The 16,875-nt window shown below is 44.3% G+C and overlaps 1 protein-coding gene across 3 annotated transcripts in view; it reads right to left on the reverse strand.

Moving 5' to 3' along the window:
* The window catches only part of DENND2C (DENN domain containing 2C), a 107,277-nt gene extending 99,836 nt beyond the window's left edge, over positions 1-7,441 (reverse strand). For 2 of the 3 annotated variants that reach the window (XM_033919021.1, XM_033919018.1), the window contains exon 1: positions 6,432-6,568. The gene's annotated coding sequence lies outside the window, so the exon portion shown is untranslated. Of the gene's footprint in view, positions 1-6,431; positions 6,569-7,420 lie in introns of those variants that run through there. The other variant, XM_033919020.1, reaches the window with a different exon arrangement.
* Positions 7,442-16,875: the final 9,434 nt, after the last annotated feature.

Raw genomic sequence — 16,875 nt, forward strand, 5'->3', positions numbered from 1 at the left:
TAGAGGTCAGGACAGTTTCAGGGGTGGAAGAGCAGTTGCCTGGGGTAGTTTTGGATGATGGGGCCGTCATGGAGTATTTTTAGGAATGGGTACTTTTTGGGGTTGCAGTGCAATTGCAAAGCTGATAAAGTTCTGTGGGGATAGATTTAGCGGGGTGGTGGTAGTGAGCAGAGGAGTATTTTTTGATCTGGAACACTTAGCAGGTTGGTGGAACAGTTCCAAGGAGTAGTTTTTATGGGTCAGACAGTTTGAAAGTATGGTAGTTTTGGTGGGTATGGTAGTTTGCAGAGTGCTGGGGCAGTCTGCAAGGTGAATGTGCACTTAAATAAAGGCAATTTTTAGGTTGGGGCAGTTAGTGGGGTGGTGAAACAGTTGCAGGGAGTTTATTTTTTTGTGGGCCAGGCAGTTTGCAGGGAGAAATTCTACGCTTCGGGATTGGAACCGGCTCCGGCCGCAATGGGGCGCCGACTCGGCTTCTCCCTTTCTTTTTCTCGCCCTGGGAGGAGGATCGGGGAGGGAAAGACGTCAGTCCGGAAACAGCTGGGCAAAGCCCAGCCCCGCGGGGAGAGAGGCAAAACGTGGATCCGTCAGGACAGGGCGGCCCAGACTGGCATCGGAGGGGGGATGGGGGGGTTTAATGGAAGGCAGGCAGGCAGGATGGCATGGGGGGAGTGTTCAATGGAAGGGGGATGGGAGGCAGGCGGGCATCGGAGAGGGGGTGAGGTGAGGAAGGACGCACTGGGGGCACTATGGACATAGGAAGGGGCAATGTTGTGTGTTATGTTTGATTAGTTATTGTTACAAGTACTATATATGGTGCTGAGAATATAAGATGGAAAGATTTCTTGCCGTACAGAGGGGATATTTTAAAAGGTTTAAGGAGGTGTGGAGGCCATTAATTGAATATTGTAAAAATTAAGGGTTATTCTTTTTCCTTAGGGGATAATTTGTAAAAATGGGGGGGAGGGAGAGTCTAAATATGTATATGTTTGGATAAAATATTTTGTTGATAGGGGAGGGGATGGGAGGTGGGTGGAGGGAATTAAAACATGTGTAATAATATTGCTTAAGAATGTCAAGTGAATGATGTGAATTACTTGTAATAATATTGTACACTTGTTGAAAGAAATAAAAAGGAATAAAGATGAAAAAAAAAAAAAAATGTCCAAATAAGTGTTCTCGACTTTTTTTTATTTATTATTCGTGTCACATTTTTTATAAAGGTTAGTACCAATCATTTAACATATTGATATATATCACAGTAATGATGTATTTTATTATCTCTCATGTAATTTACAAACTTAAAAATGGGAGGTGAAAGGGCCTCATAAGTAGAATAGCCTAGGAGGGCCTCTTTTCATCTAAATCCGGCCCTGGCAGCACCACTTTGTAAAAGAAGACCTTCCTGCTGATACCTTTTCTTCCTGTTTGGTGCACTTTTAATCTCTCAATAATTTAAGGTTTCTTTCCACTGTCACTTCTTTTCATGAGGTGTTTTCCCTTTGGGATTGCATCAAGTGTGTGACCATCCACACGTCATTTGAAAAGTCCTTTGTTTGAATATTAGAAAATGCTCTATTGTCATCCATTAAAAAAATAATAATGTAAAGGTCAAAAAACATGATTACTGTATTTCCTGACTAGGCTGTGAAGCAGCAGCAATACAATGAACTAAAAAAAATTCTTACTGGATGCATGCTTCTGTTTCCTTGTATGACAGTAGACAAAATTAAGAAACAATAGTCTAATTTAAGGGTGTATTAAATACTGCATTTGGATGTGGTTTGTTTAAAATTATTTTCTGACTGCTCAGGATCACTAACATATGCAAAGAGAATTTGGCTACCAGCACCCAGGGACACACATGGTAAAAATTACTCCAGAGGTTTCAAATAAATGAGAAACCACAACACTGGAAGCCAAAATTAGAGATCTCTCCATTCTGCAAACCTCAGCTTTTCTCTCTCACATTGCCGTGAAAGCCACTGCAATGGTAAGACCCTCAGTTGAGAAGCCCAGATCAACTGTATGTAGCATAAATTCTGCCAACACAGCTCTTGCAGTGCTTGAGGCCCAAGAGAGATGTGGACTACTCCTAGATTTTTTTTTTTTTTTTAGAGGAACCCTTCCCCCCATCAGTTTTCGGACCTTTTTGAAAATGTCGCCTTGGAGGCCCTAAATTTGAACTTCTGCAACTGATTACTGTATTTATTTATATCCCGCAGAAGGCTTTGGCTAGGTTTCCCCATGAGCCAGTGACTGCTATCAGTGTCACCCCATTTTGCAAACAAATACACAACTAAGAAAGCTCCAGAAACTCCAGTAAACTGAGAACCTCTACTAACAAGCAAATCTGAAAAATCATTTTAATATATAAAAGCTTCCAACTACTGCACACAAACTGACAAATTATACACTTCTCCACATAAAAAAGATTCCCAGAAATATGGAGAGTTTGACAAACAATAGGATCACTATAAAGAAAAAAGGCAGAATCTAATTAAAGCTAAACAAATGACAGGGATCTCAAAGTCCCTCCTTGAGGGCCGCAATCCAGTGGGGTTTTCAGGATTTCCCCAATGAATATGCATTGAAAGCAGTGCATGCACATAGATCTCATGCATATTCATTGGGGAAATCCTGAAAACCCCACTGGATTGCGGCCCTCAAGGAGGGACTTTGAGACCCTTAACTGGAGTGAACATTGACAGTAGTTTCAGAGGTTGGGAAGTAAAGCCAATGCTGGGCAGACTTCTAAAGTCTGGGTCCCATAAATGGCAAAAAAACAGATCAGGATCGAGGCTGTAGAGGGCTTCAACAGATGGGAAGTAGCACCACTGCCGGGCAAACTTCTACCGTCTGTGCCCCAAAACTGACAGGGAGAGTCAGAGATTAAGGATGCCATTGTTTACTCATAAAGTGGAACCTGGGCAGGTCACAGTCAACTCTGGCCACCTTGTTTGTATAACAGTGCATGGCTTTATAATTTACTATGTCAATGTGTTATAGGTATGTGCTGGCACACCTACAAACTTGAAATGAGACAAGACACACAAAGGCATATAAATAAGGCGATTCTATAAAATATGCGCATTTCATTAGAATAATGGCATACATATACATGCATATATGTCAAAATTCCACCTAAATGCTATTTTGTAAATATGCGGGTATCTTACAAAGTGCATTTTACAGATAGGGATACATAAAGGCAGAATCTGGGTGGGGGGTGCTAAGTTATGCACATAACTTATAGAATACCGTAAATTATATGCACTCCTGCCAGACAACGGGGGTGGGGGAGCAAAGACCCACAAACACACTAACCAGTGTAACAGGTGATATATACCTCTGTAACAGGGATGCAGAGATTCTGTGACACATGCACACTAACTTGTGCAGCTGAGATAAAACAACACACGTAGAGTAACACACTCATCCTCTGTGGTAACCACACTGACCTATGCTGTAGAGATACACATATATATTAACCTGTATGACAGTCACACATAGAGTGACACATACCTTTGTAAAAGGGACATACAGATTCTATGACACATATACTGACCTGTATGACAGGGATACAAGTACACAAAGAGTAGCACAGTTTCAGCATTCCTTGAAGACCTCTCTCTTTGTGAAACAGACATAATAATTGGGGGGGGGAGTTTCTTTTTGATGGAATTTTATTTAATTTGCTGTTACTCTATCCCATCTCTGTTTTTTATGTAAACTGCTTTGAACCAAATTACTGGGATTTAGCAATGATATAAGAGTAGAATGGACTGGGTTACATTAAGTCAGAACCAAAAATGCACAGAACTCCATAGACATTACAGTACCTATTTATATAAGGGAAGAGAGACATATAGATAGATTCAAGGGCAAATGCTTTCTTTTTAAAGATGCTTTTGACCGTTAGTTCCCTTAGTCAAGATTGCTATCCGTTTTTTAGCCCATTTTAAATTTTGAATTTTGTGCTTCCCTTAATTGTCTTATTTACTATCGATTAATGTATTTCTATCCCTGCCTTCCCTAGTGGTTCAGTCAGTCTTGTAATTTTAGTATTGTACATCGCCTTGAATATATGATTAGGCGATTAATCAAATTTTTAAATAAACTTGAAACTTGATTCATTGATTCATTTTTTTAGCCCGTCCTCCCAAATGAGTTCAGAATGGGTTACAAATCAAGTACTCAAGCATTTTCCCTATCTGTCCCAGCGGGCAGTGAAGGATTAAGTGTCTTGCCCAGAATCACAAGGAGCAGCACAGGGTTTGAATCCACACAACTTCAGGGTTCTGTGATAAATAAGTAAAATAATTAACTAAAACAATGGAAGCAAACTGATAGAGCGGCTATTCTGAAAATATTTGCAAAAGTATTTAAAATTGCCAAAACTCCAATTAATGATATTTTCTATCTATACTTGCATGGTCTCACAGGCCGCAGATTGTCCCTCCTCTGAACTAGGATAAGTGTTCCAAAAAGCAGAAGGAATGAATGAGAATCCACCAATGAATGAGAATCCACCAACAGGGAAGAAACTATTCGTTAATCAAAACCAGACAGCTGAATGAAAATGAGATGATTTCAAACCTAAGGAAGAGTGACTGATAGTTACAGCCCAGGACAGCACATTATGGATGAAATGGTTTACAGCTAGCATAGAAAAAATGGTACAACACATATCTGTAGATTCTGTAAGAAAGATTTGTTAGGAGTTACTCATCTCATAAACTGGTTCAAAGAAAGGCACAATAAGGTGACACGTCTCATTCACTGCAAACTTTGTAAACATTACATCAATATAACAGAAAAGCACTGGGATCATGACCCCTAAGGGATCCTTTCTCTAAACTGTGGTAAAAAAAAAACTTACCACAGGACATATGTCATATGACACAGAGACACACACACTGACTTGTGCAGCAGAGAGACACGTGTGCACTCTGTAACATAGACATGCCGGTCATATGACACAGAGATACACACACTGACCTGTTTAGCAGGGAGACACATGCACACTCTGCAACAGGGACATGCTGGTCATATGACACAGAGACACACACACTGACCTGTGCAGCAGGGAGACACATGCGCACTCTGTAACAAGGACATACCGGTCATATGACACAGAGACACACACACTGACTTGTGTCGCAGAGAGACACGTGCGCACTCTATAACAGGGACATTACGGTCATATGACACGGAAACACACACTGACCTGTGTAGCAGAGAGACACGTGCGCACTCTATAACAGGGACATTACGGTCATATGACAGAGACACACACAATGGCCTGTGTAGCAGAGAGACATGTGCGCATTCTGTAACAGGGACATGCCGGTTATAAGACACGGAGACACACACACTGACCTGTGCAGCAGAGAGACACATGCACACTCTGTAACAAGGACATACCGGTCATATGGCACAGAGACACACACACTGACTTGTGTCGCAGAGAGACACGTGCACACTCTATAACAGGGACATTACGGTCATATGACAAGGAAACACACACACTGACTTGTGCAGCAGAGAGACACGTGCGCACTCTGTAACATGGACATGCCGGTCATATGACACAGAGATACACACACTGACCTGTGTAGCAGAGAGACACGTGCGCACTCTGTAACAGGGACATGCCGGTCATATGACAGAGACACACACAATGGCCTGTGTAGCAGAGAGACACGTGCGCATTCTGTAACAGGGACATGCCGGTTATAAGACACGGAGACACACACACTGACCTGTGCAGCAGAGAGACACATGCACACTCTGTAACAAGGACATACTGGTCATATGACACAGAGACACACACACTGACCTGTGTAGCAGGGAGATACGTGCGCACTCTGTAACAGGGACATGCCGGTCATATGACACAGAGACACACACACTGAGCTGTGCAGCAGGGAGACACATGCGCACTCTATAACAGGGACAGAGGTTCTGTGACACACAGCAAGGAGACACGTACACACTCTGTAACAGGGACATGCCGGTCATATGACACAGAGACACACACACTGACTTGTGCAGCAGAGAGACACGTGCGCACTCTGTAACAGGGACATGCCAGTCATATGACACAGAGACACACACACTGACTTGTGCAGCAGAGAGACACGTGCGCACTCTGTAACAGGGACATGCCGGTCATATGACACAGAGACACAAACAATGATCTGTGTAGCAGGGAGACACGTGCGCACTCTGTAACAGGGACATGCCGGTCATATGACACAGAGACACACACAATGACCTGTGCAGCAGGGAGACACATGCGCACTCTATAACAGGGACAGAGGTTCTGTGACACACAGCAAGGAGACACGTACGCACTCTAACCTGTTGCTTCCTGTAACTGGGACACGCGGATTCTACGACACACAGACAGACAGACAGAGACTGACCTGTGCAGCAGAGACGGACGGGATCGACCCCCGGCGCTCGGAGGGGGCTCGCGCAGTCACACGCAGCCCTTCTCCCCCCTCTTTCTCCGCGCGCACAACCCGTGTAAAAAGCCCAAGAGACTGACAGCGCGCGCGCGGCCCCCACCCCCTCCTTCTCCAACCGTCACCTCGGGGAGCGCACGAGCCGCTTACAGAGAAAAAAAAATCCAGCCCACGCCGCACGCGTACATGCGATCCAGGGGACCTCCGCGTGCGCGCGTCAACCGCCCCCCTCCTCCTGCTCCAACCGCCGCACGCGAGCCGCAGAGCTCCCAAAGCGCGCGCGCAAAGTCTTGGCAGGCTGCGGCCCTACCTCCCCCCCCCCCAGCAAGTTATCTGACACCCCCCTCCGTTTTTTACAGCATAGAAGGGGGGAGGGCACAAACCCTTTGTCCACACTAGGGTGACTTGTCTGTAAAGTAACAAATGGCATGGAGACAAAAGTTTGTCACCGTCCCTACAACAGTGCAAAATCTCACAAGCACAAACCATTGACACCCCCCCACACACACACACATCTCATTCCTACAAAAAGTGAGCAACTAAAAAGCATTGAACAAGTGTGGTGGAGTCTGAGGGGGCAGGGGGTGGAGACAGATTACTCTAGAGCAGTGGTCTCAACTCAAGGCCCACGGGCCGCATGCGGCCCGCCAGGTACTATTTTGAGGCCTTCGGTGTGCTACCATTGTTCTGGAACCTTGACCGCCTCACTGCAGTAGCCTCACGCAAGCGCTTTCCTGCGTCCGTGCGCCATTGCGAGGTGGAGTGGAGAGGGCAATCGCGTACGGACGCAGGAAAGCGCTTGCGTGAGGCTACTGCGGTGAGGCGGTCAAGGTTCCAGAACAATGGTAGCATACCAAAGGCCTCAAAATAGTACCTGGCGTGGCGGGCAACGTTCCAGAACGTAAGGTAACCACTGGCGGCAGTGCAGCTTGTGCATGTGTACGTACTCTCGTGAAATTCGGCACCTCTCCTGGCGGTGACTGCTTGATGTAAGATGGCGGTTGTGTCTGGAGGAGGTGAGAGCTGAAGGCGGTTGCGGACGCCACCACCGGACACTTAAGGCACAAGTCGGATATTGACTCTCCCCTCTACAAAAAAGCCTAGAGGACTACACCAAAATCGTGTCTCTTTGCAGTTGTTACTTTAGAATCTAAATCACAATTTTACATGAGGTAAAACTCGTTATAGTTTATAAATCTTTCCTTAATTGCTTCTGATCATTTCATCTATACACAGCTGAAAGCAGTGCAACATGCAGAAAGTGAAGTTTAGATAGTTTTTCACTTTCTGCATGTTGCACTGCTTTCAGCTGTGTATAGCTGAAATGATCAGAAGCAATTAAGGAAAGATTTATAAACTATAACGAGTTTTACCTCATGCAAAACTGTGATTTAGATTCTAAAGTATGAACTGCAAGAGACAAGATTTTGGATAGCGTAGCTGGTTGTAAGAAAGGTTTAGACAAGTTCCTGGAGGGAAAGTCCATAGTCTGTTATTGAGAAAGACATGGGGGAAGCCACTGCTTGCCCTGGATTGGTAGCATGGAATATTGCTACACCTTGGGTTTTGGCTAGGTACTAGTGACCTGGATTGGTCACCATGAGAACAGGCTACTGGGCTTGATGGACCATTGGTCTGACCCAGTAAGGCTATTCTTAAGTTCTAAAGTTATCATTATTTAATAAGACAACTATTTTTCTCTGGCCCTCTAAGTACCTACAAATCCAAAATGTGGCCAGTGCCTGATCTGGTCCAAGAGGAGATGGAGACTTGAGAAGGAGGAGCATAATGGATCACAGATGGGGAGGGGAGAAAGATTATAGATTTACCAGATTTTCCCAAAGAAAAATCCAGAACCATGGCCAAGCCCCCAGGCCCACCCAGTTCTGCCCCCCATTCCACCTGTGTCACGCCCCATTTTGCCCGCCCCTAGACAGCATCCACACATGGGTGGACATGATGCAATGACTGTGATGTCACCACATTGCATCCGCACATGCATGGATGCCCCTTCCCGACACGATTTTGAGGGAAGCTTTTCAAAACCCAAAGTGCCGGGTTTTGAAATGCCGTTCGGATCCCCGGACATGTCCTGAAAAAGGAGGACATGTCGGGGAAATCCAGACATATGGTAACCCTAAGAAACATATTTTTATTGTGAAGAGCGAATAAAAATCATCTTTCAAGACATCCACATCCACAGTCTGTTGTTTTTATCTTTGGATTTTTGTGAGGCAATACAAAAGAACCATTACTGGCACCCATTTGACCCTTCAGTTCTTGTAAAGTTTGCTAAATTATCCCGCTTTGTCACAGAGCTAGTGCACACACATTTTTCTGCCAAAAGAGCAATAGGGCCCCCAGACTCCTTTGAAAAGGTGAACCTAAGCTTTTGTGTGTGTGTGTGAAAGCAAGGTGCTGACTTTCACATGGCCCGCAGGCACTCTTGGCCTGACTGGACAGGCTGAAATGTGACCAGAAATCTTTGCTGCTTTATGCTGCCATTTCTGTTTTCATGGCTGCAGCAGTCAGCATAGAATAGTTTTTTTGGAAGCAGACACTGCTGCTTAAATTACACCTGGAATGCTTAGCTGCTGGCTATAACTTCTCAGATAACTCTTTAGAAGGAAGGAAGGAGCCCCACGTGACATTCCCTGTAGTCAATATTACGCTTTTCGGCATAACAATAATAGTTTATACATTTGGTTTAAGAGCCACATCTCTATTCATTTGGCCTCACTGGAAAATAAACACATGCATTTCGTTAGATGAATGATCAAGGCACATTACAAATATTAGCGTCTTCAAACCTTTCTCTGTGTGACTTTATCACTTCCCTTATGAACTACAACCAGAAAGAAAGCAGTTCCTCATTATTCCATTTAAGATAAACCAAGCTAATGAGTGGAAATAAAACAAATACAACAAAAAAGATACCTTTTTTATTGGACCAACCTTTGACTGGCTTTTGAAGGCAATACCTTCTTCTTTGGGTCAGAAATGAACAAAAGATAACAAATGTCAGAATATATAAGTGAAACATAAAAGCATTCTAATGACAGTCTCATGGGGAAAAGTTATGGGAGGGCGAGAAACAGGAAGAAATGGATGGGCGATGAGAAAGTGACAACGCAGTACAATAGTTCTGGATTACAATCTGAAAGGAAACCCAAGGGCTTTAAGGGTAAATTCTACATATGTCGCCTTGAAAAGGTCAGCCCAGTTTAAAGAATCACATGTAGTGCCCGTCTGCACAACTAAGATTTGGTGCAACCATTTATGCCAATGGAAACCAGGCCTAGATGCTTGCGCCTAAGTGGTATATGGAACAGGCATGTTCTATAACAGCACGCCTCTCCCATGGTCATGCCCCATTTTCGGTTCCACATACTAGAATTTAAGTGTACTTCTTTATAGAATGTGCCAGCTGATCATGTGTCAATCACACAATGGCGCCATTTCTAGAATCACGGCTTTGCGAAAGGTAGGTTCTGGAAATGTAGGCAGGATTTTAAAGGCTTATATTTCTGGCGCCTACCTGATGCTACAGAGGCACTTTACAATGCCTAACAATGGTATAGTATGGGGGGGCGAGGGGGCGGTCCACCCTGGGTGTCATGGTGAGGGCGCTGGCCCCTCCTCATCTCCACCCTTGCCACTACTCATTCTTCCCTTCCATGTGCGCGCCCCCTTCCCCCATGCCTCCCGTTGAAGTTGTTTGCAGCGATCAACAACAGGCTCTTCGCAACGCCATCAGCTCTCCCGCTGATGTCACTTCCGGGTGCCGCTACTAGGAAGTGATGTCAGAGGGAGAGCCGACGGGGCCGCAAGCAACAACTTCAACTAGAGGTACGGGGGAAGGGAGGGGGCGCGTGCAGCAGGTGGGAGTGTGGTAGATGCAGGGGGGCGCACATGGCAGGTGGGATCTTGGAAGGAGCGGGGAGGAGGAGATGAGGGCGGGGGAAGGGCGCCACCGCCCTGGGGGCCTATCACCCTCACTATGCCACTGATGCTTAACGTCACTTCTGGTGTTAGCCACACCTACAGTGATGTAAGTCTTCATAACGCACTTCCGTAGCTATGATGAAAGCGTCGTTTTTCTAAGCACCAGCAGACACCTACATATTTTTTAAATAATTTTAATGCTGTTTAAATGGCTTTTTTTTCCACTTAAATTAGGCACCTAAATTAAGGCACCATTTATATAATATAGGCTTTAATGCTTATAATTGCTTGTTACTACTATTTATCATTTCTATAGCGCTGAAAGGCTTACTATCAGTGGCCTACTATCAGTGCTGTTTGTTCCAAAGCTCAGTGAATTTGAAAAAAAGGGATTTCCCTAATTTACCTGCATACATGACACCTTTTAATGAGAAAGAAAGAAAAAAGGAGAGAGAGAGAAAGAGAGAAAAAAAAGGAGAGAGAAAAAAGAGAGAGAGAGGAAGAGAGAAAGAAAAAAAGAGAGGAAGAGAAAGAGAAAAAAGAGAGAGAGGAAGAGAAAGAGAAAAAAGAGAGGGGAAGAGAAAGAAAAAGAAGAGAGAGAGAAAAAAGAGGGAGAGAGAGAGGAAGAGAGAGAAAGGAAGAAAGAGAGAGAGAGGAAGAGAAACTAGACTAAACCTTAAGTTTGTATAGCGCATCATCTCCATAAAGATAGAGCTCGGCACGGTTTACAGGTAAATTCAATAAATGAGGGAAGGACATAATAAGAAATTAGAGGTTACGAAGAGGATAGCTAGCTTTACATTTTCAATAGATAGCTTTACGTTTTGAAGAAAAGCCAGGTTTTCAGATGCTTTCGGAATAATTGGAATGAGCCGAGGTTCCGCAGCAGGGCAGGGAGGTTATTCCAAATCTCAGTGAATTTGAAGAAAAGGGATTTCCCTAATTTACCTACGTACATTTCCCTAATTTACCTACGTACATGACACCTTTTAACAAGGGGAAAGATAGCTTGAGTTTTAATCAATTAAGTTACGTGCAACTCAAGGCACTATATATAGAATCTGGGGCTTAGCATATCTTAACATGAGACTATCCCACACGTGAAATCCATTTCTAGCATGCCTGTGGATTTCGCCTTTTTCTATTATTATTTTCTTTTTATTTCTGGCTGTGCGCTAATGTTAGCATTAGCATGTGGCCATTTACAAAAATTAGCATGGGAGCACTCATTGCCTCCTATGTAGGAGGAGCTAAGGGCTCCCGTGTTTGGGATGCACTATCCAGTTAGCACACGAGCTGTATAGTGCTTCCATGCCATTCTCTGCCCCTTACTAATTTGTACTTATATCTTCAATTAATCACAAAGATTACCAAATCCCTTCCTCAGTTAGCGTTGTGAATCAGCCCTAAAACACAAGTGCAGAAGAACATAAGGGATTTTCAGATAGAAACATAGAATATGACGGCAGAAAAGGGCCTACGGCCCAAGAAGTCTGCCCACTCAAATAACCCTTCCCTCTAAGTTCTTCTTTGAAGTGAGCCCACGTGTTGATCCCATTTGATCTTAAAATCAGTCACGTTACTGGCCTCAACTACCTGAAGTGGAAGATCATTCCAACGGTCAACCACCCTTTCGGTGAAGAAGTACTTCCTAGTGTCACCATGGAATCTCTCGCCCCTGATTTTCAGCAGATGCCCTCTTGTTGCCGTAGGGCAGGGGTCTCAAAGTCCCTCCTTGAGGGCCGCAATCCAGTGGGGTTTTCAGGATTTCCCCCAATGAATACGCATTGAAAGCAGTGCATGCACATAGATCTCATGCATATTCATTGGGGAAATCCTGAAAACCCCACTGGATTGCGGCCCTCGAGGAGGGACTTTGAGACCCCTGCTTAATCCCCCCATTGCCCCAGGTACATTAGGACAGACAGGGAAAAATGCTTGAGTACATGAATAAATTAATGTAAACCGTTCTAAGCTCCCCTGGGAGAACGGTATAGAAAATTGAATGAATAAATAAATACCATGAAATAGTCATAGCAGCACCGATAAAGTCATACTGTATATCAGTGGTTCCCAACCCTGTCCTGGAGGAACACCAGGCCAATTGGGTTTTCAGGCTAGCCCTAATGAATATGCATGAAGCAAATTTGCATGCCTATCACTTCCATCATATGCAAATCTCTCTCATGCATATTCATTAGGGCTAGCCTGAAAACCCGATTGGCCTGGTGTTCCTCCAGGACAGGGTTGGGAATCACTGCTGTATATTTCATACAGCAGAACAGATGACGTTTTAACAATTTCTTAAAGGCCTGCAAACATTTTTGATGCTTAATGAAATTTGGAAGTTTATTCCCCTCTTCTGGACCACTACATGAAAAAACCTTTTCTCTCACCATCTGTAGACTTAGCTCCTTTCTAGATGGTCTAGTCAAGTTTTGCTGTGTTGCCGAGCGAAGCTTTTGCATCCCAACATAGGGTGATATGCAATCCATCAACTACTGTGGGGCACACCCTTGCATACTTGAATAAACCAGCTGCAATAATTTATACTTTGATTCTAAACTTACTTTTCAGCCAATAAAGCTTATAGTAATAATCTGTTACATGTTTGTTTCTTTGAAGCCGGAACAACACCCACAAAATGGAATTTTGCACTACCTGTAGAGATTTTAGCGCCACCGGTAGAACACCTAACAGCAGGGCAGGATTAACCAATAGGCCAAGTAGGCATGTGCCTAGGGCCCGAAATGGTCAGGGGGGCTCGATGAAGGAGGGCATCAACATTGTTCTTTCCAAACGGCGACGGGGCCTTCCAGCATCGATCGGCAACACGGGGCCCCCCCCGATCGGCAAAGCGAGCCCCACCCCAATTGGCAACGCAGCCCCCCCCCCCCCCCCATTGATGGAAAGTAAGACAAGCAAGCAACGCGGGTAAGAAAGGCAACTGGAACTGTAATTGTGCAAGCGGTGCTGCTTGCCCAAAGCTTCCCTCTGACGCAGCTTCCTGTTTCCGCCTGGGCGCATGGTAGGGTGGGGCGAGGCAGGGGGGCCCAGTGTACTTGTGTGCCTAGGGGCCCTCGACGAATTAATCCTGCCCTGCCTAACAGTACCACATTACAGCAGTCAAGAACCGGAAGCATCAACATTTGGATAATTTTTTTAGGTGACATATATAGAATTTGGACCTGAATGTTCCCAGAAATGCAACAAATAGATAAACACCTATTTCCAGCTGCACTAGAAATGGACCTGGTATGCAGAAAAGTCTTGCAATAGGGTCCCATGTCTGCTTTTTTGACTTCACAAATATGGTAACCTTAGCCCAGACCACCCACACAATAGCCAGTTTGAACAGTCCTGTCTAAGTGCCACCGATTATCCCTGGTTAGGCAGCAGAGCATGGTTTAACCCAGTGGTCTCCAACTCCAACCCTTTGCAGGACCACATTTTGGGTTTGTAGGTACTTGGAGGGCCTCAGAAAAAATAGTTAATGTCTTATTAAAGAAATGACAATTTTGCATGAGGTAAAAACTCTTTATAGTTTATAAATCTTTCCTTTTAGCTGTCTTAATAATAATATTGTAATTTATAGCTAAAGAGACATATGATCAAGAAACTGTTTTATTTTACTTTTGTGATTAAGATAAACATACCGAGGGCCTCAAAATAGCACCTGGCAGGCCGCATGTGGCCCCCGGGCCGCGAGTTTGAGACCACTGGTTTAACCGGACAGGAGCCTCTCCTGCCCGGTGAAATGGTTTTGAATATCAACTCCTTTCTTGCTAAGTGGCCCACGTTTATAATATTTGTAATATCAGCCTAACCTCAGTTGACATCTTTTCTTTGTGAACTTTCCTGAAGAGAGCAGATCTGGGCCTTAAATTTAGGATCATGAGTCATAAGTTATAAATGATTAATCTTTCCACAGATTCATACAGATTTTTTCTTTAATTAGCTCATGCCATTTTATTAGTAACTGAGGCATTTCCCTATCCCCTGAACCAGAAGGCTTATGTTCTAAAGGCTCAATTGACAGTAAAGGGGGACTTATGTCAAATACAATTAATGTGTAATAATAAGTTTTATCAAACATTAGTAGATATAGCACTAAATGCAGCAACAGAGGTCAGGGCCAGCCCTGCCTTTCAGTACCCTACCCATGCCATTGAATAATAATAATAATTTTATTCTTATATACCGCCAAAGCCACGATAGTTCGAGGTGGTTTACAACAAGATGTGCTTGAAAATCAGTGAAGTGGTTACACTATAGAGTTCTCAAATATAAGCCATGATGTTTCGAGGCAGTTTACAACGAAAGGTGCTGGACAAACAGCGAAGTGGTCACAATACCAGGCCAGTTGTGTCCCTCCTCTCTGCCAAAAGTTTGCATCAGAGGGGGCAGGACGCTGCAGACTTGTCACATGTACTAAAAGGTCCTGTGTCATGTTTCCTGTTCAAGCACTGAAAACAGAGGTAAGGAAAAGGGGAGAGACCCTGGACATGATGGGAGAGGAAGGAGAAATACAGGCAGTCCCCGAGTTACAGACGCCTGACTTAAGTACGACTCGTACTTAACAAAGCGGTCATGGCTTTCCAGTGGCATAGACTCCGACACCTCTCCTGTAGCAAATTCAGCAATGATGCCTGGCCACATTAAGAACAGTGTAGGCCCTTTTGTCAGCTGGGAGCAGAGGGAGGCAGCAAGAATCTTAAAATCTACAAGTTCTGAGTTACATACAAATCTGACTTAAGAACAGCTTTAAAAACATAACTTGTTCTTAACCTGGGGACTGCCTGTACTTTATATAGAAGGGGAAAGGGGGGGAAGGAGAGATGATAAACATGGAAGGAAGGAAGAAAGAAAGATGTCAAATTATGGGGGAGGAGAAAGGAGAGATCCTGAACACAGCAGGTGGTGAGGGAGAGGAGAAATGCTGAACAGGGCACAGAGGAGGGAATGTTGGGTCTATGGGTCGAGAGGCAGCAAGGAAAGATACTGATGGGGAGAGAGAGGGAGGAGAGATGTTGTCCAACACCGGGGGGAAGGGGCAGAAGAAGGAGGAGAGATACTGCTCTGGGGGAAGGCTCTGTCAGAGGGTGATGTAATATGCCCAAGATCACAGCCGCTTTCTAACTTCCAGGCTCTGTATGTTACATAGTATCATAGTAGATGACGAATGGTCCATCCAGTCTGCCCAACCTGATTCAATTTAAATTTTTTCTTCTTAGCTATTTCTGGGCAAGAATCTAAAGCTCTACCCGGTACTGTGCTTGGGTTTCAACTGCCAAAATCTCTGTCAAAACCTACTCCAGACATCAGAGGTGTCAAAGTCCCTCCTCGAGGGCCGCAATCCAGTCAGGTTTTCAGGATTTCCGCAATGAATATGCATGAGATCTATTAGCATACAATGAAAGCAATGCATGCAAATAGATCTCATGCATATTTATTGGGGAAATCCTGAAAACCTGACTGGATTGCGGCCCTCGAGGAGGGACTTTGACACCCCTGATCTACACCCTCCCAGCCACTGAAGCCCTCTCCAGCCCAATCTCCCCTATACGGCCATATACAGACACAGACCGTGCAAGTATGCCCAGTACTGGCCTCAGTTCAATATTTAATATTATTTTCTGATTCATCAGATCTTGTGCAGAACTAAAAATCAAGTGCCCACACTGATGCAAAAGAAAAAAAAAAAATTACATACAATCTACAAATTCAACCAAATTACTCCATATCCAAAACATTAAACTCATTAAAATTAATCATGTGTACTTGAAAGATTTTGCACTAGCAGGAAATGTTTCTAAATCAGATTCTGTATGTTTTATTATGAAATACTGCACAGAATCTGAAGTTTTTACAAGTCTGTGTAGTAATCAATGTGATAGAAAGGACTCCGACAGTCAGGGCTGGTGCATTAGGAAGTACCAGAAAAAAAAAAGACAAAACAAAGCAGAGAGAATTAAATCAAGCTTTAAAAAAAAGGTGTGTATGGGAAAGTGAAACGCCGGACATGAAAAGTTTCTGACTCAGACCTAGGAGAATTAGGGTGTTGTCAACCTTGTTTTTAACTGTTGGGACCAGAGTGGGAAAAAAGAAGAGGCAGAAGGACTAGGAGCAGGAGGGCTACAAAGCCCAAAGGAGAGAAAACAGCCTGAGTTTGTAAAAATAACTTCCCAGTATACAATAAAAGCAATAATTGTTTGATTAGGTCATTTGGCACATGCAGGACCCTGTTTGCAAAAGTGCTTCCTGACTCTGTATCTCTGGCAAGTCATCTGAGCAGTGCTGGGGCTGGAGGATCTGACACACCCCTAGCGCTCCCACCACCACCTCACCTCACCTCCTGTTCACCTCGTAGGTGGCATTGCCTGCCAGCTCAGTACAAGCACCTCCCCCAAAACCAGGCTGTGCCACTGCAAACTCCGTGTTCTATTGTTCAGCTTTT

This window comes from Geotrypetes seraphini, chromosome 13 (assembly GCF_902459505.1).
Source record: "Geotrypetes seraphini chromosome 13, aGeoSer1.1, whole genome shotgun sequence".
NCBI classification, from domain to species: Eukaryota; Metazoa; Chordata; class Amphibia; order Gymnophiona; family Dermophiidae; genus Geotrypetes; species Geotrypetes seraphini.